This window comes from Emydura macquarii, unplaced genomic scaffold (genome assembly GCF_026122565.2).
Source record: "Emydura macquarii macquarii isolate MOO-44397 ecotype Brisbane River unplaced genomic scaffold, CSIRO-AGI_Emac_v2 contig_2846, whole genome shotgun sequence".
Taxonomy (NCBI): Eukaryota; Metazoa; Chordata; order Testudines; family Chelidae; genus Emydura; species Emydura macquarii.
Genome location: NW_027132983.1, coordinates 735,864 through 763,032, shown reverse-complemented (window position 1 = coordinate 763,032; position 27,169 = coordinate 735,864). Strand labels below are relative to the sequence as shown.

At 48.0% G+C, this 27,169-nt stretch overlaps 1 protein-coding gene across 1 annotated transcript in view; it reads right to left on the bottom strand.

Moving 5' to 3' along the window:
- The window catches only part of DOCK3 (dedicator of cytokinesis 3), a 460,968-nt gene that overhangs the window by 344,433 nt on the left and 89,366 nt on the right, over window positions 1-27,169 (bottom strand).

The window sequence follows — 27,169 nt, the reverse complement described above, 5'->3', positions numbered from 1 at the left end:
TGTAGAGAAAAAAATAGTTTTAAGGAGTAATATTAATATCTATAATGGTTTCTCTGACTCTCTTAAATTATGAACTTAATCCTCAGAATGAAACTGCTTTTCATCCCACCCCACTCCTGAAAATGTATCATCCTTTTTTTGGTCCTCTGATCTTGTCACTCTAAGGCTACACTTTGTGCTTGTCTAATTGATCACGAGATTACAGATGGTGCAGAATGCCGTTGCTGGGATAACGAGTTTTATAATAATAATAAATCAACTTTACATAATCTGCAGTGGTTCTCCTGGATGTAGCAGATCAATTTGCTATCTCATCTAAAGCACAAAAACCTTGTTCTTGAAAAATACTTATTCAGCATATACGTAATATTACTTACTAGGCTATTCCACTGATGTCAATGAAATTCCCCACAACTGAAGTTATGTACATGCTTAAGTGTTTGCAGGTTTGAGGACCTAATAACTTATGCCATCTTTCTCTCCGATGTAATATTTTGTGTGCCAGTTTGCTATTGTAGGTCATCAGGAAAGAGGGGGAAAATGTGAAACAATGGATTTTTTCAAGACCTATCAGTAACTGTCCATATGTAAAACGTGCTCCATGTGACTGGACAGACATTTCCGAGATATTTCTTTTGAGTGCTTCTTTAAGTAATTTTTAAAAGCTTTTAAAGAAGTCATGTTAACTTTTATTTTATTTGTTATATTTGCAGAGAAAATTACCTATATATTTATTGCCATTAGTGTTTGTCACAGGTGGCTGGTCCTTTGAGGGAAGTTAGGCCTAGCCTCACCTGTGACTAATCAGTTAAAAAGCCAGCAAGTGGCTCAGCTGGAAAGTAGGCCTGCACATGGCAGGCCGCGAACAAGTGGATAGAGATGCAAGAGAAAAAGCCTCAACCCTACAGACGGCCCCAGGTTGAGGGAAAATGCTAGGTTTATAGACGGAATTTGTGTTAAACTTGGGAGGAGGGGAAGAGATTCAAAGTATAAACTGTGCCCTGAAGGAAGGGCTTGAAAAAAGACTTTGGTCATGGTGGTAGTCCTTCCTGAGCTGGGCAGGCAGGCCAGCAGCCTACAATATTATATTCTTTCACAGCTCTGATTTGAGTACGGTGCCTGGGAAAGAATATAGCCTTTTCTCTTTCCCCCTTTTTAAATGAATTTAGTGCCAGTGAAAAATGATGGTATAATAGCTTTTAGCGAGACACCCATATTTTTTAAATAGTAGCCTCCTTTTTTGTGGGTAGAACTCAAACAGAGGCATAAATACACAGATCTGTGAATGCAATTCTTTTATGTGGGTACAAAATGCACCCATAAAATGGACAGTTGAGCTTCAGCCCTTTGAAAATTTACCTTATTTAACAACAGAGGAAATACATCTGGAACTACTATACAAGTTCCCTTCCAAGCCAAATTATGACTCCACTTATCAGCCTCAAACTTGATTTGGAGGAGTCATCTGAAGAAGTGAGAGAGACTTGTAGACAGTATTGCAATTAATTGGGTGTTAAATTTTAGGTAAAACAATAGCAGATAAGGTAGCAGTTAGTGTAGTCAGTAGGCAGCAATTTAAAAGGAGTCAATGTATCAGATTAACCAGTGCTAGCAGCACAAAGAAAAATAGATGACTAGTGTAAAGTCCAAAATATAGCAAGTCTACAATCATCGTTCAATTAAACATCCCTCTCATTCATACCTCCTTAAAGGTTGATTACTGCTTGCACATCTTCCAAGAGCAAAAATCAATATAGGCAATACTCAAAACCAAAAGAAAAGATACACACTTGTGACTCATATTCATGCAGACTGACAATAGATCTAGACTTCCTCCTCTTTCCCCTGACTTCTTTGGACTCCATATTAACCTCTGAGAAAGCAGAAAGAAATGAAAGTATGGGAGGGCCCTGCCTCCTTACATAATCTTGCCTAAAGGACTCCATGTCTTCAAACAGGATCCACATAGTCTAGTAATTATCAGCTTTTTAGAGAGTTTCAGGGTTGGTGTGGGGATGTGCAGGTGAATCCGAAGACTGTGAATACATACTGAAAATCTACTCAAAGAGCTCCAACTATAGAAGAGCAACTCTTCTGTGTTGCCTTCCAAAAACCTTTCACAGACTCTGTCACAGGTCTTTTAGCTAGCGGCTCTTAATTTTTCAAAGAACAAGTCACCAAAAATTAGGAAAATATATCTATTCTTACCTGAAATTTTCATTTCTTTGAGTAATAAGATCCAGAGATCCATTATAATGGGATTTGCACAACAGCATGTCTCCAAAATGGGAAGCAGGATCATCTTTTAAATATGAACATCCAACAGGAGGTATATTATATATCCTCCATCTTCAGCTAGGCTCTAATATGTAGAGAAAAGTCTTCCGCCAAAAATGGAAGTGGCTAAGGACTGGATGACTAATATGTAAAATTCTGGTGAATTTATGAAAATGATCACCATCTGGCTGCTTACCAGGTCTTAATACAAGAGACAAAACTCCTCTGCCTTGAGACTGGCATTGCTTCTAAGGACTGGACTTTTCTGTTTAAAAGAAGTATCAACTTTTTTTTAAATTTACTTTGTGAATGACTGCTATGGCAGTTGTAACCTTATTTTGACCAAAGCTATAGGTAGCCATTTTCTCCTAAAATGTAAGCATCCGGCTCCAATCAGAATTCTAACTCCAGACAGAGCTTGTTCAAAATTTTGCCGATAGCTCCGAGGCAACTAAGGGTACTTACTGACCTCATCTCAATACCTAAGCTATCATTGGTGCTTCAGACTCTTTCAATTTGCCATATGACCTATATTCCTTTCTACAATGTCTGACAGGAGCCAGAATTGTAAATAAACTTTTGGGATGACTCTGAATAGCCTCAGCTTTCTACAAAGTTTCTCATTGTATCACTAAGACAAACAGGAAGTGATTTTCCTGATCATTGGATCTCAAGGATGAAAGCCACATACAACAGTGAGAATCAGATTTGTTGGATCTCACTATATTGTTCATAGAGCAGTCTTCAGGCCATGGGAATTTTAGGCTGAGAGGGACAATATTTTCAATAATCTCCATCCATATCATTCCTTGTAAAAGCATGGATAGGAATTTAGGGTATCAGATGGCAGCTTGAGTATACATTGTGTTGGTCTAATGCCACTTGAGCATTTTCATGGCCAAAAGAGGGGGATGAGGGGATGCCTGCTTGGACTTCGCTGCTGTCTATAATCTGTATAGTGAGAAGGTCACACTTTCAGGTAAAAAAGGACCTGAGTTAAAAATTTTGATCCCTGGACACCAGCCACCTTTATTTTTAGCAGTGATACAAGGCTGAATTTGGACTTGTGTAAACTAAGGAATTTTCTGGCCTCATGAAGAGATGCAGCTGGGAACAATAACCTGGACATTATGACATGATGACCCACAGTAAGAGATGGGTACAATAGCCCAATAGTTTGGGCATCTGGCTGCAGCAACTAGTGATGACAGCCCAATACTTTCTTAGGCTTTTAGGAGTATTGGGAAATCTCATCCCTTTATAAACCTTCCCAAGGGAGTACAAGGAGGGATATATGGCTATACAGCTTGTCTGTAGCAGTGGCAGCCCCCTAAGCACAAATTTCACATTACTCCATATTCTGTCTGTAAGAATCTATCCTTTGAAGGTTTGCTTGGATTTTCTGTTGGCTATTTTTCAAATATTTTATTATTTAAACTGCTTATCTATTTATTGACTGATTATTTCAAATATTTATTATTTGACTGTTTAACTCTGATTGGGACAGTTGGCCTTTCTTCCCTAAGAAAGAAGAGTTCCCTTGTGCGTGTGTTAGGAGATGTGTGCAAAAGTTCAAAGGAATCAGCAGATCTGTGGCCTGGTCTTTTGTGAACTGATCTGCCACACTATATTCCAAGAAGGTAAGCAGGGAACCAGGTGCTGACAATTATCCACCATGCTGCACTCCATGAAGATAAGCAGAAGAAACAGCATTGATTTTATTCATTTCCCTTTTGGTAGTTTGTCCCCATAATCCTGATCCAGAGGAGAGACCAAAACTGGGTTCAGAGATTTCTCAAACAATACTTCAAGTGAGCAGTGATCACACTCTCCTCAAAAAGGATAGACTTACTGTCTCCTCCTCCTCCACATGAACCCCTTCTGGGTCTCTCAAAGACTGTCCCAGGGTTCAAGAATGGACTCTCAAGAAGCTCTAATTCTCTCTACTGCATGGGAACCCCATGGGACAGGTAAATTTATGTTTATCCAGGAGCCATCGCCTGGGTTTTAATAGGGGAACCTCTGGGAGGTTTGTTATAGAGGTGGCAGGAATACGAGGGAGTTGAGGCCAAAGGCCCCTTACCACACACTCTGCCATTAGCATTATACCTACTGTGAGCGGTGCCCTCCATCTGCTACCTGAGGGGAGGCTACAGCTGCATTCTGCATTCAGAAACATGGATGCTGGTACAAACTCCAGAGACTTGAATGTGATCTTGCACAGTGCCCTTCTGGCATTACTTCGCCTGATGAAGCTTAAGAGGGGTGAACTGCTTCACTCAGGAGCAAGTTCTTCTAACCCTATCAGTCACCCTTCCTAGGTGGGTGAGGGGAGCCAAGATACCCAAAGATGAGATGGTGCCTGCATCTTGTCTAGCAGATCTAGCCTCTCCAATCCTACCTGTCTCCTTTCCTATGTGGAAGGCTGGGGGAAAGGCAAACTCACCCAGATGGGGTGACAAGAGAACTATGTTCTGTCCAAATCTGGCCAAGCTTCCTAAAGAGAGATGATAAGGGGGTGAAGCTGGAGATGCAGATACTTCCCCTTTCGCCTCTGGCTTTTCTTGTAAGGCACCAGCCACTACTAGCACCTCAGAAGGAGAAGTAGAGCTAAAGGAACAATCTCCCAAAAAAGCAAATGCAGCCCTGGGAAACATCTGGGAATTAGACTGCCCAAATACTGAACAAAAGTGTTAGAAATTTGAAATAAAGTTTGGAATTTTCTCTAGAAAAGCTCTGCAACAGGGAGGTTTGATTTATTTAATTAGCAATGAGTGAGGCTGAATGTAAGTTTAAATTGAACAAGTGAAACTTTATTAAATACTGTGAATTGCTTTGTCCATGTGGTCACATTGCTTCCAGCCTCACCCTCCATGTTTCTCCATTCCCCTGGTGTCCCATCAGAGAATATGTACACTCTGATTCTAGTTCACTAATCATGATAATCTTAACTATTTTACAAACATTTTAATATAAATGTTAAAAACAAGTAATTGATGCCCAGACTTCCTCCCCATGTCCCTTTGGCCAGAGGTTGGAAGCACATAGACAGGTAAGAGTCTCATCTTTATCACAGATTCAGCTGGTTACATAGACACAGATAGTTTGATCTCCATAACACATGATCACATCAGGAGTGACCTCTGTGTCTGCCTGTCAGCTGTCTCAGAGCCTAGCAAACTCTCTGTGCGAAGTCTCCTCCCTCTCGGAGGGGTTTGGCCTCCAGATAGTTCTCTGTCTCTCCATTGCCACACACACACACACGGGTCTGGGTGTCAGCTAACATCAGTAATACGCCTGGACAACACCCGGTAGCAATGGAGACACATCAACATGCTTTGTAATCTTTCTGGAGCACTAAAAAGGGGTGTTGCCCGGACTGTCTCTAGGGGTGTGTAGTCTGATTGCACTATTACTGAATAGCCATAGGTGTATTGATGAAATTGCTCCACTCCAAATACCACAGCTGTTTCTATTTGGATATACCTGCTCAGTCTCTGACAAGGTCCTTCTGCAAAAGAGCTGTACCAAATCCTCTCTCTGATGCATCACACTAGAATGTCAATGGCTCAACTGGCAGGTAGTACTTCAGGACAGGAGCATCTGTTGTTATATCTTTCAGCATGTCAAATGACTGATACTAGGGCCTGCCCAGCCCCACTCAATATCTTGCCTTATGATCTGATGTTTGGGTTCCACTACTGCAGACAGGTGTGAGCAGAACTTGAACAGAAAATGTATCATTCCTATCATCCACAGCAGCTGGCATGTCTCTGACGGCCTTGATCTTGTTGGGATCTACTTGCATTCCTTGTATTGTGAGCTGTGCTCAACGTATAAATTGACATACATATCACCACAAGCTTTTGGAGTTATATTTTTTCTGGATTGAATTTTATGTTCACATCTCTGCATCACTGTAGAAAAGCTTGTAGTTTTATGCCATGGTCTTGTTCAGCTTCTGTATCATTTCTCCCTTCATCTACAATGAGGATATTTGCAGTTATTTTCAACCCAGGCAGTCATTTCAGTGCTTGGGTGAGTATTCTCTGGAACACCTCTGGTGCATGGCTTCCATCGGCACGCACAACCGTTTGTAGTGATCAAAAACTGTTGCAAATGTTGTCAGCATGCTGGACTCTTTGGCTTATGTGCCAAAACTCGTTCCTCCCATCAAAGCCCATAAAGATCCTGACTTTGACAAGTTCTTGCAAGATGTCATCAAGTTTGCTCTGTGGACATTACCATCTTTTCAATGTCCAGTTAAGAACATAAGAACTGCCATACTGGGTCCAACTATGGTCCATCTTGCCCAGTATTTTATCTCTGACAGTGGCCCATACCAGAGCATCAAAGGGAGTTATGGAGCAATCCACCCATGCATTTCACTCCTGGGGGTCAGAAACTTATGGCTGCCTTAAGCACAGTGTTGCATCCCTCGTCATGGCTAACAACAACTGACGGACCTATTCTCCATGAAATTATCCAATTCCATGGCTTTGGGTCTATGCAGATTTGCTTGATGGCTTCTTTAACATACCATGCTGCTTACCTAGGGTATCTGGCATCTACAGGTACTACGATAGCCCTACTCTGGAGACTTTTGAACTGCTTGTATACTGAATTACATAATGCCACTGGAATTTTCTTTTGTGGTAAGTGTAAGATATACTTCCAGTCTCAGCTTTCCTCTGAGACACCCATCACCTTTGAAAACTGTATCCTGAAGTGTATTTCAGCCATCAATGACTCCAGAGGAAATTTCTCTTACCTCACTTCCTTCCTCCTAGGCGGTCATCAATAAAATGTAAAAATATGCTACAGCAGCTGCCAGTTTAAGATGCAAAAATAATAGTATAGTCTGATATCCTGCTTTTAATATTTGAGTGACTTCTTTAAAATAGTTCTGAAGAATCAATAATTAAATTTCAGAAAGACCAAGTTTAAAAAGAATGTTGATAGAAAACAGCCTACATTCATTAGGACTGCTCTGTTGCAGAGTGCCAGCATTGCCAGACACCAATGCCACTTCAGTGATCAAAATCAAAGAGATTCTAGATTCTCACTTTTGGAAGAACGGATGTAAGGTACACAAAGTGATCTGGATGAAGGCTATTCCCATGTCATTTCATATAAACTATCAAGAGTCTGAAAGTGTCATTCCACAGAATTTGGTTCCAGCATTACAAAAGTAGCGTCAAGAAATTCCAAATGAGATATTTATTCTTCATGGTAGATATCATCTTTTCGATGTAAGGGATATATGGCGCCCTTTATTAAATCCTCTAGGCAGAACATTTCTTACTGAACGTTTATATTATGCCTTCCCACATAACTCCCAATTACCTAAGTGCTTAATGAACACCAACTCATCTATGACTGGCTGAGTATACAGGAATATTTAAAACTGTACTTGATAAAAATATATGACAGATAATATAGTCAGATAATATATTCATGATCTTTAAGAAAAAGGACAAACAGGCCAGAACATCTCCTGATATTAATTATTAAGTGTCATAATTGTGCATGATATTCGGTGTTTCCCACAGATTACACACAAAAAGACAAAACCTGCTTCCTTAGGCCAAATTCTATTTGCAGTTAAAGCTAATGGTTACACAGTTTCCTATTAAAATACAAAAGACGTTATCAAGAAACAGCAATTATAATTACTTATAAAAAATTAATGTCAATTGGTAAATATATTAGGTGATATTTTCCATTTAATGGCATCCCTTAAAATATTTACATAATTAGCTTTATTTCTGTGGGGAAAAACAAGGTTACTTACCAGTAACTGATGTTCTTCAAGATGTGTTGCTCATGTCCATTCCATTATAGGTGTGTGCACACCTCCGTGCACAGTTCCCAGAACTTTTTTCCCCTTAGCAGATCCCGTAGAGCCAGCTTGGTGCCCCCTGGACTCCCGCGCACATGCTGCGGTATATGAGGAACTGCCGGCCCTATATCCCCTCAGTCCCTTCCTTCTGCCAACTCCGGCAGCAGGGACGGGATGGTTTGTGGAATGGACATGAGCAACACATCTCGAAGAACATCAGTTACTGATAAGTAACCTTGTTTTCTTCTTCGAGTGATTGCTCATGATCATTCCACTACAGGTGACTAACAAGCAACATCTTGGAGGTGGATAGGAGTTACCGGTGACCTGTCCTCAGCAAGGCTCTGCCGAATCCCACATCCCCTCTCACCTGCTGGACAATAGTGTAGTGGGACGTGAAGGCATGCACCAATGGCCAGGTAGCAGCTTTGCAGATGTCCTGTAGGGGCATTCTCTCCACGAGGAGATACGCTGGGTGGAGACAGGTGAGCCTTTCATCTGGTCCGCCACTGTGATGAAGAGCTGCATCGATTTCCGGAACGGCTTTGTATGCTCAATGTAGAAGGCCAGGGCTCGTCTCACATACAGCGAATGCCATCTCCTCTCCTCCTCCGAACCGTGTGGTTTGGAAAAAAACACGGAGAGAAAAATATCTTGGTTACAATGAAATTGGAAAACCACCTTGGGAAGGAAGGCTGGATGCGACCTTAACTACACCTTATCTTTATAAAATACAGCATAAGGGAGATCCTCCTAGCTGAGGTAATGGCCACCAGGAAATGGCTACCATCCATGAAAGCACGAGCAGGAGGCATGAAGCCATGGGTTCAAAGGGGGGCCACGACAGTCTCGAGAGGACTAGGTTGAGATCCCAGGGAGGCACCGGGGAAAGCCTGCAGATAAAGCCTCTCCACCCCCTTGAGGAACCTGACCGACATGGGATGGGAGAACGGGGATCTCACCTCAGGCGGCTGATGGAAGGCCGAAATGACCTCCAGGTGAACCCTCAACGAGGCCAGCACCAGACCCTGGAGCTTTAACTAAAGTAGGTACTCCAGGATTGCCTGTATAGGCGAGAGGCTGGGCAGAATACACCGGGGCTCCGCCTAACAGGTAAACTGCCTCCACTTATCCCGATACACGACCTGTGTAGAAGGTTTCCTGCTGCCAAGCAGGACTTGTTGAACCTGCACTGAGCAGGCTCTCTCTCCTCCCTCAGCCACAGAGCCTCCAGGCCGTGAAGTGCAGGTAATCCAGGTACGGGTGCAACAGGCGACCATGGTCCTAGGAGAGAAGGTGGTGCCTTCCAGGAGCTCCAGGGATGGGGCGATTGAAAGGTCCAGCAGCATGCTAAACCAATGCTGTCTCGGCCAGGCCGGAGCGATGAGTATAACATCCGTCCTGTCCCTCTTAATTTTCAGCAGGACCTTGGGCAGGAGTGGAATGGGCGGAAACGCGTACATGAGGATCCCCATCCATTCAATGAGGAACGCATTGGAAATCGACCCAGCTTTCAACCACAGAGCGAGCAGAAACGTGGACACTTCGTATTCCAGGCCGACGCGAATAGGTCCAGTTGGGGAACACCCTACCTCTGGAAGATCGTAGTCTCGACCTCCGGGAGCAACGACCAGTCGTGGCAGGGTAGAAACGACCTGCTGAGGCAATCCGCCTCGTCGTTCCTCACTCCTGGGAGGTGAGAGGCAGTTAAGTGGAAATCGTGCCTTACAGCAAAGTCCCACAGACGGGTAGCTTCCTCGCAAAGGGCCAAGGAGCGTGCTCCTCCCTCCCTGTTTATGTAAAACATGGCTGCGGTGTTGTCCATCAGCACCTGCACCGCTCTGCCTGTCAGGAATCGGAGGAAAACCCTGCACGCTAGGCGAACAGCCCTCAGCTCCTTCACGTTGATGTGCAGGTGCCTCTCCTCACCCGACCAGAGCCCCTGGGTGCTTAGGTTGGCGCTGAAGTGGGTTCCCCATCCCACGTCCGTGTCGGAGATTAGGTGTCAGAGATTAGGGTGACTGACAGGACAAGTTCCCTGAATGGAACGCCTTTCAACACTGCCCTGGGAGACCCTCCACCAGTCTAGGGAGGCTAGGATGGGCGGGGGAACTGTGACCACCCGATCCAGTGGGTGTCTGCTCGGCACACATACCGAGGCCAACCATGCCTGAAGCAGTCTGAGCCTCAGGCGAGCTAGTGTCACTACGTATGTGCAGGCCACCTTGTGGCCTAACAACTGTAAGCAGTGCCTGGCTGTTGTCGTGGGGCATTGGTGCAGCTGGGAGATGTCAGAGACTATTGCCTCAAAACATGGCTGAGGCAGGAAGCTATGGCCAGGGAGGCATCCAGGGTGGCTCCAATTAATTTTATACGTTACACTGGGGTTAGTGGGGACTTCGGCTTGTTTATGAGCAGTCCCAGCCTGCTGCACATGAGGCAAGTGAGAGTCACGCTCTCTTGCACTTGGGACCTGGACCTGTCCCAATCAGCCAATTGTTCAGGTAAGGAAAGATTTGCACACCCTTTTGCCTCCAGTGGGCAGCCACTATTGCCATGCATTTGGTGAACACCCTTGGAGCCGAAGATAGGCCAAACGGTAAGGCTGTAAACTGGTAATGGGAGCCAGCCACCATGAAACGGAGGAAGTGCCTGTGGCTAAGGAGGATGGACACATGAAAGTATGCGTCCTTGAGGTCGAGAGTGGCATACCAGTCTCCTGGATCCAGGGAAGGGATTATGGAGGCTAGGGAAACCATGCGAAACCTGAGTCATTTGACATATTTGTTTAGACGACGCAGATCTAATATGGGTCTCAGACCCCCCTTTGCCTTGGTGATGAGGAAGTACCTCGAATAGAATCCCTTCCCCCTTCTACCTTGAGGAACCATAACCACCATTCCTATGTTAAGGAGGGTGTCGACCTCCTGCAAGAGGAGTTGCTCGTGAGAGGGGTCCCTGAAGAGGGACCAAGGAGGGGGTTGTTGGGGGGGGGGGAGGGAGAGCGGGTAGAGGGAAACTGTAGGGTGTAGCTCACTGAGACTATCCCGAGGACACAACGGTCCGACAATCTTTGCCCATTCGGGATAAAAGGGCCTTAACCTCTTTAGGAAGGGGCGGGATGGATCCAGGAGAGCAGTAGGGGCGATACCCTCGGGTGTACCATTAAAACTGCCTCCGATTGCCCGATCCTCGGAGGGGGGAGGGGTCTGTGCTGGGGGGCTGATTTCGTCTTATAAACCTCCTATTTCTGTCCTTATTTCTGTAGGGTTGAAAGGGCCTAGGCGGAGGCCTTGGCTGTTGCTGCACCTGGAGCCGTGACTGCCGCCTGGAAGCCTGCAGCACATACAGGCCCAGGGAGCGAAGCGTGGCCCTGGAGTCCTTCAGACCGTGCAGCTTCACATCGGTTTGAACGGAGAACAGGGCCTACCCATAGAAGGGGAGATCCTGGATCGATTGCTGCACCTCCTGGGGCAGGCCTGAGAATTGCAGCCATGAGCGCCTTTTCATGGAAATGGCGGAGGCTATGGCCCTACCCACTGAGTCAGCAGAATCACTGGATGTCTGGAGCGCCCTAGCCACTGTGATTCCTTCATCCAGGATGATGGTAAAGTCTGCGGCCTGGTCCTGGAGCAGGGCCTCAGCGAACCGCCTGAGGGAGTCCCACAAGTTTAAATTATATCTCCCCAGGAAGGCCTGATGGTTGGCAATCCTGAACTGCAGGGCTCCCATAGAATAAATTTTTCTCCCAAACAAATCCAGCTTTTTGTTGTCTTTGTTTTTGGGAGTGGAACCTGGCTGACATTGTCTGTCCCGCTGGTTGGCCGCATCTACCACCGGGGCTCCCAGGTCCGGGTGAGTGAACAAATACTCAAAACCTTCAGCCGGGACATAATACTTTTTCTCTGCCACCCTTGATGTAGGTGTGACCGAGGAAGGGGTTTGCCACAGGGCCTTTAAAATTTTGAGGACCCTATCGTGTACGGGTAAGGCCACTCTCGCTGAGGCAGCTGCTGCCAGCACATTGAAGAGGGTATTAATCGGCCTCCTCTAACTCCTTCACCTCCAGCCCCAGGTTAGAGGCCACCCTCTTGAGCAGCTCCTGGTGTGCCTGAAATTCTCCAGTGGCGCCATGTGGTCCCAGGAGACTGCCTCATCCAGTGAGGAGGAAGAGGACTGCCGAGGCACGTCCTGTGGATGCTCCCCCACCTGACGTGCTCCCGTACAGGGTCCCTCCATGGGGTCCAACTCCTCGTCTGAGGAGTAGCGTCCATGGGCCTTCTCCTGTGCCAGAGGCACAGGCTGAAACCCTGATGACAGGATGGAATGGGGTCCAGGAACCATCTGGATGCCCAATGGGGCCCAATAAGGCCATTGCTGTGGCCATTGTCCCTGGGGCTGATTGCGCCACCTGCTGTGATGCCTTGTGGGGGCGTCTGGTGTCCCGACGACTGTCCCCCCTGTGGGACCCTGAGCCACTGGACCAGCGATGCCGTGCACGTCCTTGGTCCCGGGTGCCCTTCCGTGTCGGGGATCATCCTCTCGACGCCTCAGACCTGGAGGACGACGAGGGCAACCTCCATCACCGCAAGCGGTGCCGATGGACGGAGATGCACTTCGAAAAGCTCGAGGTACTGGAGCGCCGTCTCGGTACCGATGACTTGCGACACCGCTTGCCCTTCGGTGACCGAGACCAGCGCCGCTCCAAACTCCACGGTGCCGAGCCGGACTCCGGCAACCAGGATCTGTGTCGTGGACTGCGTGGTGCCGGGTCTTCGGATGGTGACAGGGTTCTGCGCCGCCTCTGCACTGAGGTTACACTCAGTGCCGAGGTGGAGCGGAACGGCTCGGACGCCGGGCAGAGCGCTGCCTCCACGAGCAGGGCTTTTAACCGGATCTCTCAGTCCTTCTGAGTCCGCAGTTTAAAAGCCTTGCATATCTTCCACTTGTCTTTCCTGTGCTCTTCCCCCAAGCACTTAAGGCACCAATCGTGGGGGTTGCTGAGCGGGAAGGCCTTCCCACAGGAGGCACACAGCTTAAATCCCAGCAACCGGGGCATAGCCCAGCTGCTCTAAGTCCACCCAAGGACTTGTTTATCTAATTACACTTAACAACACTTAACAACTACTTAAAACTAACCAAACTACTTTGAATAACAAACAGTTTAAACAAGGGGAATGGTACTTGCAGAGAGCAAGGCTACTTCCAGCAACTGTCACGGGGGGAAAAGAAGGAACTGAGGGGGCGTAGGGCCACCAGTGCCTCATATACAGCGGCATGTGCATGGGAGTCCAGGGGGCACCAGAGCCAACCCTACGGGACCTGCTAAGGGGAAAAAAGTTCCAGGAACCGTGCACGGTGGCATGCACTCACTTATAGCGTAATGGACATGAGCAAATCACTCAAAGAAGAACTAATTATCCACCACCACCAGAGGTGGTCACCTAGGAACTTCACTGGAGAAAACAGGGTTACTTACCAGTAACTGTTGTTCTTCGAGATGTGTTGCTCATATCCATTCCAATATAGGTGAATGCGTGCCCCGTGCACCGGTCTCCCAGAACTTTTTTCCCCTTAGCAAGCCCAGTAGGGCTGGCTTAGGCGCCCCCTGGAGTGCCACGCTTATGCCGCAGTATATGAGGCGCCGCCGGCCCTGCGGGCCCTCAGTCCCTTCTTTCTGTCGACTCCAACAGAGGGGATGGCGGGTGGGTATGGAATGGATATGAGGAACACATCTTGAAGAACAGTTACTGGTAAGTAACCCTGTTTTCTACTTCGAGTGATTGCTCATATCCATTCCAATATAGGTGATTAAATAGCCATACTTCGGAGGTGGGTAGGAGTCATCGGCGAGCTGCCCTCATCAGTATGGCCCTGCCGAAGCCCGCGTCCCCTCTCACCTGCTGCACGACGGCATAGTGGGACGTGAAATGTGGACTGACGACCAGGTTGCTGCCTTGCAGATGTCCTGCAGGGGCACTCTTTCCAGAAAGGCCGCCGATGAGGCCTGGGCTCTGGTTGAGTGCGCTGAAACAGCTCCTGGAAGCGGCACCTTTGCCTGCCCGTAGCAAGTCCTGACGCAGGCGGTGATCCAGGCGGAGATGCGTTGGGTGAGCCCTTCATCCGGTCCACCATGGCCACGAACAGCTGCGTCGACTTCCGGATCAACCACGTCCGCTCGATGTAGTAGGCCAGCGTTCGTCTGACATCCAGCGAGTGCCATCTCCACTCCTCCTCCGAACCATGCAGTTTGGGAAAGAACACGGCGAGAAAGATATCCTGCTTATAATGAAACTGGGACACCACCTTAGGCAGGAAGGCCAGGTGGGATCTCAGTCGCACCTCGTCCTTATAGAAGACAGTGTAGGGTGGCTCCGAGGTTAAAGCCCTTATCTCAGAGACCCTCCTAGCCGATGTAATGGCCACCAGGAAGGCTACCTTCCACAATAGGATAAGCAGCGGGCATGTAGCCATGGGCTGAAGGGGGGTCCCATCAAAGTGGCGAGAACCAGGTTCAGGTCCCAGGGAGGCACTGGATCACGGACCTGTGGGTATAACCTCTCCACCCCTTTAAAGAACCTGACTGACATGGGGTGTGAGAATAATGACCTCCCTTCCATCGGCTGGTGGAAGGCCAAGATGGCCACCTGGTGCACCTTCAGGGAGGCCAATGCTAGACCCTGAAGCTTCAGATGGAGCAGGTACTCCAAAATCGCCTGTATGGGTGAGCAGCTCGGTGGAATACCCCGGGACTCCGCCCAACAGGTAAACGCTTCCATTTGGCATGGTAAACCACCTGAGTGGAAGGTTTTCTGCTGCCCAGCAGAATCTGTTGAACCTGCGCCAAGCAGGCTCTCTCTCCCTCCATCAGCCACAGAGTTTCCATGCTGTCAGGTGGAGGGAGTCCAGGTCCGAGTGCAGCAGGCGACCCTGATCCTGGGAGAGCAGGTCGTAACACCTCGGGAGAGTCACTGGCAGGGCGATGGACAGGTCCAGCAACATGCTGAACCACTGCTGTCTCGGCAAGGCTGGGGAGATCAGTATGACGTCTGCTTTGTCCCTCTTGATCTTCAAGAGGACCTTGGGCAGCAGCGGAATGGGGGGAAACGCATACATTAGGGTCCCCGTCCATTCTGTAAGGAATGCGTCGGAGATGGAGCCTGGCTCGCGACCCCCGAGTGAGCAGAACCTCGGGCACTTCCTGTTCCAGGACGACACGAACAGGTCCAGTTAGGGAACACCCCACTTGCGGAAAATAAAAGTCACCATCTCCAGGTGCAGTGACCAGTCGTGTCGGGGTAGAAATGACCTGCTGAGGCGGCCCACCTCGTCGTTCCTAACCCCGGGGAGGTGAGAGGCAGATAAGTGAAAGTCGCGCCTCACCGCAAGGTCCCAAAATCGAATGACCTCCTGGCAAAAGGCCGAGGAGTGCGCTCCCCACTGCCTGTTCATATAAAACATGGCCGCTTTGTTGTCCATGAGGACCTGCACCATCCTGCCCCTCAGAAATCTGAGAAACACCTTGAAGGCCAAGCGGACTGCCCTGAGCTCCCGGACGTTAATGTGAAGACATCTCTCTGCTGCCAACCAGAGCCCCTGGGTGCTCAGGTCGCTGCTGACGTGGGCCCCCCATCCCACATCCGAGGCGTCTGTGATGAGGGTGACTGATGGGGCCAAGTCTCTGAATGGGACTCCCCTCAGTACTTCCCTGGGAGTCTTCCACCAGTTCAGGGAGGTCAGGACCTGTGGGTGAACCGTGACCACCCTGTTCAAGGAGCGTCTGGCTGGTGCGTATACCGAGGCTAACCATTCCTGGGGCAGCCTTACCTTGAGGCAAGCCAGCCTCACCACATACCTACAGGCCGCCATGTGTCCCAACAGTTGCAGGCAGTGCCTGGCTGTCGTTGTGGGGGATCTGTGGAGATGATCGATTATGGCGGCCATCGCCTCGAAGCGAGGCCGTGGGAGAAAGGCTCTGGCCTGAGTGGCATCCAGGGTGGCCCCGATAAAGTCTATGCACTGCACCGGGGTGAGAGTGGACTTCTGCTCGTTGATGAGCAACCCCAGTCTGGTGCATGTCGTGCAGGTGAGCTCCAGGCTGTTCCTCACGTGGGCCCTGGACCTGCTCCGGATCAGTCAGTCGTCCAGGTATGGAAAGATCTGGACCCCTCTGCAGCGTAGGTGGGCCACCACCACTGCCATACATTTTGTGAAAACCCTGGGGGCAGACGAGAGGCCAAAGGGCAGGACCGAGAATTGGTAGTGGCAGCCAGCTACCACAAATCAGAGGAAGCGCCAGTGCCTGGGAAGGATGGAGATATGGAAATATGCGTCCTTTAAGTCGAGGGCGGCATACCAGTCCCCTGGATCCAGTGCGGGGATGATGAAGACTAGGGAAACCATACGGAACCTGAGAAGTCTGATGAACTTGTTCAGACGGCGAAAATCTAATATGGGTGTCAGGCCCCCCTTTGCCTTGGGAATGAGAAAATACCTGGAGTAGAATCCCCTCCCTATTTCCTGTGGAGGGACTGCTTCCACAGCCCCGAGGAGGGAATTCACTTCCTGCAACAGGAGTTGCTCATGAGAGGGGTCCCTGAAGAGGGACTGGGTGGTTGGGGGAAGTCCGGGGGGAAGGCCATAAGATGAAGGGCGCAGCCCCTGAGGACTACACCGAGGACCTAACGGTCTGATGTAATCTTTTGCCACTCGGTGTAGTAAGGCCTGTGTCAGTGGAAAAATGGCAGGGGAACGGCATGGGTGCCACCCTCGGGCGCACCATCAAAATTGTCTCTTATTATTTGGCCCCTTCGTTAGGCCCTGTTGGGCGGCCGCTGATGACCCCGATCGGTTGTGGCGGTTCGAGCCCCTATATCTATCCCGGCCCCTCCTGGGTTGAGCGGGCCTGGGCGGCAGCCTGGAAGCCAGCTAGGTCTGGCGTTGGGGCAGAGACTGACGCCTCAAGGCCTGTGGAGTATATAGCCCCAGGGATTTGAGGGTGGTCCTAGAGTCCTTCAGGGCGTGCAATTTTACATCAGTTTTGTCCGAAAATAAACCTGCCCCATCAAAGGGCAGGTCTTGGATGGATTGCTGGACTTCCTGTGTCAACCCTGAGGACTGCAGCCACGAACACCGCCGCATTGCAATAGCCAAAGCCATGGCTCTGCTGGCGGTGTCTGCTGTGTCGCTGGCAGTTTGTAGGGCAGCCCCTGCAACAGCAACGCCTTCTTCTAGGACCGTCGCAAGGTCCGCTGCTTGGTCCTGTGGCAGCCTCTCCGCGAACCTCCGCATGGAGGTATAGAGGTTTAGATTGTAACGGCTGAGGAGTGCCTGGTGGTTGGCGATCCTCAGCTGCAGGGCCACCGTCAAATAGACCTTCCGTCCAAATAGGTCCAGCTTTTTGCTTTCCTTGTTTTGGGGGAGTATTGCCCTGGGCGCCCTGCCTGTCCCGTTGGTTGGCCGCATCAACCACAAGGGTCCCAGGAGCAGGGTGGGTATAGAGGAACTCAAATCCCTCTGAGGGAACATAGTATTTTTTCCTCGGTGACCTTGGATGTGGGGGCAACTGAGGAAGGGGTTTGCCAGAGAGCCTTGGCCAGCTTCAAGACTCTCTGGAAGACACTCGATGGCCCTGCTGACCCAGCCACCCCAAAGAGGGAGTCCTCCTACTCAGAGAACTCTTTGAGCTCTAAGTTAAGATTACTTGCCACCCTCTTGAGGAGATCCTGGTGGGCCTTAAAGTCTGGCAGGGATGCCCTATGGTCCCTGGTGGCCACATCGTCAGGGGAAGAGGATTGCGGGAGGGGCCCCGTGGAGGGACCCTCCTCCGGGTCCGATTCCTCCTCCGAGAAATGGCCCTTGTCTAGTTGGTTCAGTGGGGAGGGGGCGGGGGGGGGGCGAAGGAGTGCCGGCTGAGCCACTGAAGACTGCACTGACACCATGCCCTGACCCATCTGTGCCCCCCTTAGCTCCCAGTACAGCCACGCCTGTGCCAGCATCAGTGCTGACTGCGACACTTCCTGCAGGTGGGCGCAGGACCCCGATCCGCTAGAGCAATGCCGGCGATGCTTATGGCTCCTCGATCTGCTCCAGGAAGACGTCGACGAGGAGGAGGATCACCGGTGCCGACGCTTGTGGTATCTGCAGGGGGGCGAGCAGCTGGAGGAGCTAGAAAACTAACTCCATCTCGGCGCTGAGGTCTTATGTCAGCACTTCCCCCTTGGGGATTGGGAGCGGTGCTGGCCGTGCCTTCTCGGTGCCGGTTCTAACTCTGATGATCGTGACTGGCGGAGTGGTGCAATGTCTCCGCTGGTGCCGAGGCACCGGGATCCGCGCCAGACTATAGTCCGGGGATCGGGACTGGTGCCGTTGTGTCATCTTCTCTGGCACCGGGATCCGCGCCGGAGATCTGGACCGGTGCCACATGCGTCATGCCAGCTCCTTTGGTGCTGGAATCCGTGCCGGGAAGCGTGCCGGGGATCGAGACCGGTGCCGCATTGGTGGACTCGGTGCTGGGGTGAGGGATCTGGAGCTGCACACCTTGCACAAGGCGGAACTGTATCGACGCCGCCTCAAGCGCGAACCTCTGGACCGCCCTTGGTGCCGCGGTGCAGAGGAGCTCGACAACCCATACTCGGCGCTAAGAGGGGAGCCCACACGCTCTACTCTCCGTGATCATCTGGGGGCAGACTTGGACTCCTGTCTCGACCACCCACCAGGGCCACCCAGCGTGGGTTTACCCCGAGACATCGGTCCCTGCACCCTCGGCCAAAGGGGGGATGGAGGCGTGGGCATGCCCATGAGGGCGCGTGCCGCAGCGAATGCCTCCAGCATCGACGGCCCTTGCAGGGGCGCTCCCCCACCCCCAGGAGTCGGGGGAGGCTCCCTGCGAGGAGATGCAGGTGCTGGAGTAATCTCAACGGCACTTGGCTGATGCATCTCCTGACTCCCCCCAGGTCGGACAGGCGGTACGGGGGAGTCTTGGTGCGCGGTGTCCTGGCGCTTCTTTCTCTTCAGCACTGGAGCATGGCAATGGGTCGACACCGGTGCCAGTGGAGCGCTCCGCACCGAGGAGACGCTCGGTGCCGCAGGGGTATGTGCCGTTTCAGAGTCCGGTCAAAGCGCAGATTCCATCAGGATGGCCTTCAACCGCACGTCTCTCTCCTTTTGCGTACGTGGCTTGAAGGCCTTGCAGATTTTACATCTGTCCTTTCTATGCTGCTCTCCGAGGCAGCGGTCGTGAGGGTCACTCACGGAAAATGCCTTGCCGCAAGCGGCGCAGGATTTGAAGCTGGTTGAGCCAGGCACGGCCCAACCTTAAGCCCTTGAGGGCTGTCTATCTAATCTAACTAAACACTTAACACCAGCGCTAACAACTATGCTAACTTAACAACTATACTTAACAGCTACTTATGCTAACAAACTACGATATAAAGCAATGGGGAGGCTACTTGCTAGAGCAAGAGGCAGACGTTCCAGCAACCGTCACGGGCGGAAAGAAGGAACTGAGGGCCCGCAGGGCCGGCGGCACCTCATATACCGTGGCATGAGCGCAGCACTCCAGGGGGTGCCTAAGCCGGCCCTACGGGGCTTGCTAAGGAGAAAAAAGTTCCGGGAAACAGTGCACGGGGCGTGCACACACCTATATTGGAATGGATATGAGCAAATCACTCGAAGTAGAATTCTAAAACGTTCTAGTAAGCTTTGAAGAGACTTTCACATCCATTTTTACAGTTTTAATTTTTTTTTATTATTACTTATTAACACCTAGTCAGAAAGGCAATGAGATATTTGTCAACATATTAGCCATCATTATTAAAAAGAAAAATGTTTTGGAAACAGTCTGTCTCACAGGGTGACTCTCCCCTAAGGGGAGTTGGAATCCAGCCATATCTATGATTTATTAGCTAAGACTAAGCAGGTAGGTATCAAATGATTTTCTAATCAGCAACTAACCCAGTTGGGGAAAGAGTTGTAGAAAACTGGAAGGTTCCTGCAGAAGTCCCTGGGGAAAGCTACAGGGACTGGGTTGGATCCTGTGGTAGGCTCTGGAGCAGGGGGACTCCCAGGGCAAACTGCCTGTAGGACTGGAAAAGAGCAGTCAGGAGCAGGGAGGCTTTGAAAAGAAGCTCCTGGCTCAGGGAGGCAAAAAGTAAAATTTGTGGATAACTATGAGACAGACAGCTGGCCTGCAGCACAGAAACCTGTAGTCCCCTGAGGAAGATCCTTGGTTAGGTGGAAATGATGACTGATGTGGAATTTGTTACCAGTTTTTATGTGGAAGAAATAAAGCCAAAGCCATGAGAATGATGGCCTTAACCAGATTCTGGAAATGCTGTTCAACCTTCTCGGGCTGGGGAGACAGGCCAGCAGCCTACACAGACCTAAGCAAAATGTCTTTGCTTAAGGTTCCAGGTATTTCTCATTCAGGCATTGCTGAAAGGACTTTTTATTCTTCAGGGTAAATGGGGTTGTTCCATGACACTGTTTTGTCTTATAAAAGGATCCCTTTAAGCAGCTTAATTTTGCATCAGCATAGGAAAATATAAAATGCTTTTCAACACTTAGAAACAATAAAGCTAAATTACTATCATCTGGCATGCAAAGCCATACTAAGTACTTGCATAAATGAAGATGATAAAAACTTACTGGCTGATGGGTTTTTTTTATAACCCATTAAAAGTATTTAAAAACTGCTACATACATTTACTGAAACAGTACATGACTCAATTATCTTCACCATGGCCAGATCAGTGTTTAGTACGTTCAAATATTTAAAATTATTGATCTGGAATAACAGGTAATACTGTCAAATATGGAAACAGTCTCAAATGGGGTTCCACAGGGATCTGTTCTGGGTCTGGTGTTGGTTAATACCTTTATTAATGACCTGGATGTAGGTATAGAGAGCATACTGATCAAGTTTGCAGATGACACAAACTGTCAGATTGGATAGCCATCTGTCTTGAATGGTTTAGACACAACAAATCCTGCATCTTGGCAGGGGGTTAGACTAGATGACCCTTGCGGTTGCTTCTAACCCTATGATTATATGATTAACACTCCCTATTAAAGGCCAATGCTGTAGTATGCAGTTTTGAAGGGACTATACAATAAGACAGTAGGTATGTTTAGTTTAGGGGATGGACAGAGGCAATACTGGCAAAATTAAGCTATGTATACTGAATTTGACACTACTTAAAGGGGTAATTCCATAAGAAGTAATAAAAGGTAGACTGGAAAACAATATTCCAAATACATGATTTTTTTTTTTTAAATCACTGTCACTGATCCAAGTTTTGATATCATTCTTTGCAATTCTAGACTACAGTATGTAGACTTGGTAACTTTTCTACAGGCCTCTCATCAGATTCCAACTGCTAATCAACATTGAAGTAATGTGAAGTATTAGAACATAAGAATAGCAATACTAGGACAGACCAATGGTCCAGCTAGCCCAGTATTCTATCTTCCAACAGTGGCCATTACCAGATGCTTCATAGTGTTTGAAAAAAGGTGACATGCCTGCCCCACAAATGTATCTGTGAAGTATTAGTATAGGAGTATATCAATCTGCAAACGCCATTCTGTTTTGTGAGTGCCAACTATAAACTTGTCCCTTTCTCTTCACTTTCCACTCTAGCCTCTTTCTTAGCTGGAATAAGCAGGCACAGTCAGGAGAAATCCTGACAAACAGCAGAGGGGCTAACAATGGGGAAATCATCAAGAGTTTTCAAATTTGATGGCCCTCTATTCAAATGGGTCCATCCTAGAACAACAGTCAGGCTGCAATCCAGGGGATGCCTTTTTCACAGTTGGAGGGGCAGTTGACATGACAGAAGCCACTGGAGTTAAGCAACTGATCATCTGACAGGGGTTTACATAATAACTATATTTATGGGCCGGATCTTCTCGAGCAGGAGGGCTCTCCCAGCAGCCATCTGTCACCTGACACCACGAAGACTGAGCATGAGGGGTGGTGTGCAGAACCTGAAAGGACACTAACGTAAAACCCAAGAAGATCTTGGAGTGGTTTGGACAGCAAGGGGAAAGGTTTAGTTATTCTTTCCAATTCCTTCCAAACTAGGTTCTGAAGATTACCTAGAAGCATACCCTCAGCTAAACCTAGGTAGGTCACTACTGCAGTTTAATGGACTAAAAACAAGCATGGACCAAATAAGCAATTCCCAAACTATACGCAGTGTCCTAGATAATGAGTTGGTTTACCACTATGAATGTCTATGAATGTCTTGGTTCACCTAGAGATCTTTGCTAAGGAGTTACCAATTTAACTTCTGAATGAAATAGTTTCTTCTCAGGACTTGAAATTGTGCTCTGGCCCAGGATTATCAGGCTTGGGCCACACAGTGGTTTCAAACTGAGATCCACTAGGTTAAGGACATGGAGAACTCATTTTGGAGCACTATTTAAATATCTTTCCAGCAATTTCCAAAGCTGAGTCAGAAGAATCAGACCTCTCTAGCAGAGTCTAGACAACAGAGCAGTTGGGCTGCTAAATATCCCAATAAGTTCGTCAAGTGTCACAGCAGCCAAAAGAGGGAAAAAATTGAGTCCTGGATAAGTAGAAAAGTAGGCACTACTGGCAGTGAAAGAACCCAGGGTTTCTATAGGGAAAAGAACAAAAGAGAAAAAAAAATTCCTGCAGAAGAGAGTTCTCTAGGATTTCTTTTGTGCATAGGGGTTGCATAGTCCATCAGCTGACTTTGGGAAGACAAATAAGGTCTTCTGAACTCACCCATAATACGTTTTAAAAGCTGAAAAACTGGGCACATTAAGCAAAATTGCCTAAAAATAGAGTGTGATTGTGTGTGGTGCAATTATTCTGGGTATCTATGCTCCATCTGAGGCCACGAAGAGTAGACAGCACCAGTTCTATGTACTTCCAGTTCTGCTCAGGACTAGTCACTGTCTGGTCTAGTAGACTCTGTCTGAGTTCAGACAATAATCAGGGAACTCAGTGTCAACCAGAAGCACATGTATTCAAATAACCTCATCAATATATCTTATGTGCAGAAGAACATAAGGCCATACCCCTTTGCAATTTACCACTGAAAGTCAGGGATCAGGTAGGAAAACTGCCACGATTAGTATTAATCTTTCCCACTCATTGGGAGGGAGTGAATGCCCTTTGTCCCTATTACTGTGTGACCCTATCCTTCCAGTTTCTAGAAGGGCACAATGCTGACATCTGAGACAAGCTACAGAAAAAATTCAGACCGGTTTCACTTTTTCTTTCTTGGTACTGGAAAACTAGTGGTCAGAGAGGGAAAGAGAAGGCTTGGTCCTCTGTATATTTCTCCCAGGAGATGACAGTCACTCATCTGAGTGTCACAGTACTTAGTCTGATGTAGAGTCAGATACATGTGATCTGGTTTGTGAATAAAAGGAATCAAGTAAATCAAGAAGGCCTCAAGTGGATCCAGCCTTGCAATTTCCCCACTTCGTGGCAAAGGGACACATTCTTTCGAGTGAATAGAACTTCTCAAACTGGAAAGATGAACTCAAATCCTCATATCTAAATCTGCTTGAAAATAAATTTTACTACTCGCACATTTTGGGCAAGCGGGTAGGGATAAGACTAGCTACTCCCCAAATTCTACTAGAAAAACAATTTCATACTTTGAATGTGAAAGAAGAATTTTAGTTTCATCTTTAAATTACCTTTCTGGGAAGGGCTCCAAAGTCTGGAAACTGAGTTGCTTCTTCTCCTTTGATGAATTAACTCAAGTAACCAGACTGTAACAGGCTCGTGGCCTTTTTTCTTTAATTAGCAAGCGACTCTCAGTGCTTTTGCTAGCTATATTCCATACCAAAATTGGGCGAGTCCTACTTAGCAAATCAAATGGAAGATCCACTGATAACAGTATTCAGGACACTACTCCTAAAACTTACATCAGAAGCAGCTCTGATACCCATGCTTATGGTTTATATGAAAGTATGCATGGAGCACCAAAACACCATTCAACGGATTTCCTCTACTTGAGCAGATATTCTTCTGTCAAGGAAGTGGCCACATTATTGGAAGAGTGAGCTGTAACACCTGTGGGACAAGAGAAACTTTTCACTATTTATGTTCATAGAAAAGCATCACTTTGGGGGTCATAGCCTAGGGCTGCCCTGAAACAATATGGGGGGAGTTTCTTGTTTGTTTGTGACGCAAAGATGTTCCATAGAGGCATGCTCCAGCACATGAAGATGTCTGTCAGAATGGAGTCATGGATTTCTGACTTGTTGTCTGCCAAGAAATGCCTGCTGAGTTTGTCTGCTAAAGAGCTGTGGATACCCAGGCAGTATGCCTCCTGGACAATGATGACTTTTCTCTGTCAAAATAGAACCCCATGGTTGCAAAGCCTTAAATGAGGTACTGAATAGCTGACCTCCTGTCAAGAGTGATCTACCAAGAGCCAGTTGCCTAAATATAGAAAGACTGTGGCTCTGTTGTCTCATCTGAGCTGCCACCACAGAGAAAACTTCGTAAATACTCTGGGTGCTGTCATTAGTATAAAAGGGAAGTTCCAGAACTGGAAGTGCTCCTGGCTAATGATAAACTGTAGGAATCTCCTGCGGGAGGGGTGAACATCTATATGAAAATATGGCTCCATCACATCAAGAGCCATGAATCACATCCCTCCTTGGAGGAGAGGATTATTGATGCCAACGTGACCATCTTAAATTCCAACTTCCAAATGAAGATGTTGAACTGCTGAAGATCCAGAATGGGTTTCCACCCTTTGTTTATATGGGGGGAGGGTGAAGAGACTAGGAAATAGAAATAGAAAATCTAACCCTCTTCCTTGATACTGAGATAAGAAGCACCTTATTGCCCATTAGTGCAATAGGGATTCTGCTTGCTGTTAAAAATTGCCTCATGAGAGCAGACCCTGAAGGGGGACTGGGAAGGAGGTTTCTGGGGAAGGAAGAAGATGAACTCTACGGCGTATCCCTGATGGATAATCTCCAAGACCCAACTGTCTGTCATGATTAACTCTGAATTGTGAGCAAATACTGTGAGACGGACTTCAAAAGGAGACAGAAGAAGGGACAGGTGGCATTAGGATGGTGAGCAGATCTCCACTAAAACATCAAAAGTGGCTCCTAGCCATGGGCTGGGAATGGATCAGAGTCATGGTGGTAGAGGGGGCTGAACAGAAGGGCCTGTGAAGCTTTTGTCTCTTGCAGGGAAACTCAGCAGGATGCTGGTAGTAGAATGCATGAGGAAGCGGCAGTTTTGGTTTATATGCTTGCCTCTCGTGCTTTCTCCTTGGAGCCAATGTACATCCCCAGGAAGCAGAGAATAGACCGAGTTCTTTAACAAGTGGAGAGAGTCATCAGTCTTCTCATTAAAAGGAAGGTCTTGGATAGTATTCTGCATCTCCCTGGGAAAGCCTAAAGATTGCAATCATGAATCCCTTCTCATAACAATACCAGTGGCCAAGCTTCTGACTGGTGTATCTGCTGTATCAATTACAGCCTGAACAGCCATTTTCAACCCCAGCTTGCTCTCCTCTAAAGAGGAAGGAACTGACCCTCTCCTCAGAGGAAAGTGTGTCCTGAAAGGCCGCCAGACTAGAGTAATTATTAAAGTTATGCTTGGCTAGCAGGGCTTGGTAATTGGTGATGCAGAATTGCAAACCTGTAAAGAAGACCTTTCTCTCCATGAGTTCCAGTCTCCTGGAGCTCTGGTCTGACTGGGTGGTCCTTAGGTATTGAGGCCTATTACCTGTTGTAGCAGCCTGTACCAGCAGGGAGTTGGGAGTGGGGTGGAAGAACAGGAATTCAGCTCCCTTTGTGGAACGAAATAACACTTCTCAGCCTTCTCAGGTGAGCAGGCGCAGGGTGTTAGGAAGTGCCAGTTCTAATATGGCCTTGTTAACTGGGAGAGCCACCTTACTTGGACCCTGAGGCTGCAGAACGTCCAGCAGTTGGCACTGTGGGTCTCAGTCATCCTCCACAGATATCTGGAGATCACTAGCCACTCTTCGTAGTAAGTCATGGTATGGTCTAAAGTCATCTGGTGAGGACAGAAAAGAATGAGAGACTGCCTCACCTGAGGAAGAGGAAGAGATTCTTGTCACAACTGTTGGTACCTGTGTTTCTGGTTGAACATCTTCCTCCTCCTCCTTGTGCACCTACAGAAGAAATGGTTACTCATCCTATGCAGTAACTGTGGTTCTTCGACATATGTCCCCCTACAGGTGCTATACTCTAGCTGCTCTAGCACCCCCTGTGCCTTTGATCTGGGATTTCTCATAGCGGTGTCCATTCGGCCCACTAATGCCTATTAGTCAGGGTTGTGCCTCGCACTGTTGTTATACCATATGGGCAAACCACCCTCAGTTCCTCCTCCACCATAAAACTCCATAGCAGAGAACTCCGAAGCAGAGAGGAGGGAGGGGGTAGTGAAGCACCCATAGCAACACACATCTCAAAAAACCAAAATTACTGCAGTGGGTGAGTAACCATATCTTCTTCTTTGAGTAGTGTCCCTACAAGTGCTCCACTCTAGGTGACTACTAAGCAGTTACCTCTAAGGTGGCAGGAGGCGGGGGTGCTTCAGAGTCGAGTCCAGTACCAAAGAAAGTACAGCCAAACCATATCATTATCAGCAGCAGAGTCGTGAGTTTTAGCAATAGCATAGTGTTCGGCAAACATATGTATAGATGCCCAAGTAGCTTACTTATGACTGTTTACTTTGCTTAAGAGCCTTTGATGAGAGAACTTGTAAAAGACTTTCTGAAAGTCCAAGTACATTATATTCAAAGGATCACCCTTGTCCATGTTTGTTGATACCCTCAAAGAATTCACACTGATTGGTCAGGCACAAATTCCCTTTACAAAACTGTGTTGACTCTTGCCCAACACATTGTGTTTATCTACATGATTGATAATTCTGTTCTTCGCTACACAGTAGAACCTCAGGGTTACGAACACCTCGGGAATGGAGGTTGTTCATAACTCTGAAATGTTAGTAACTCTGAACAAAACGTTATGGTTCTTTCAAAAGTATACAACTGAACACAAACTTAATAC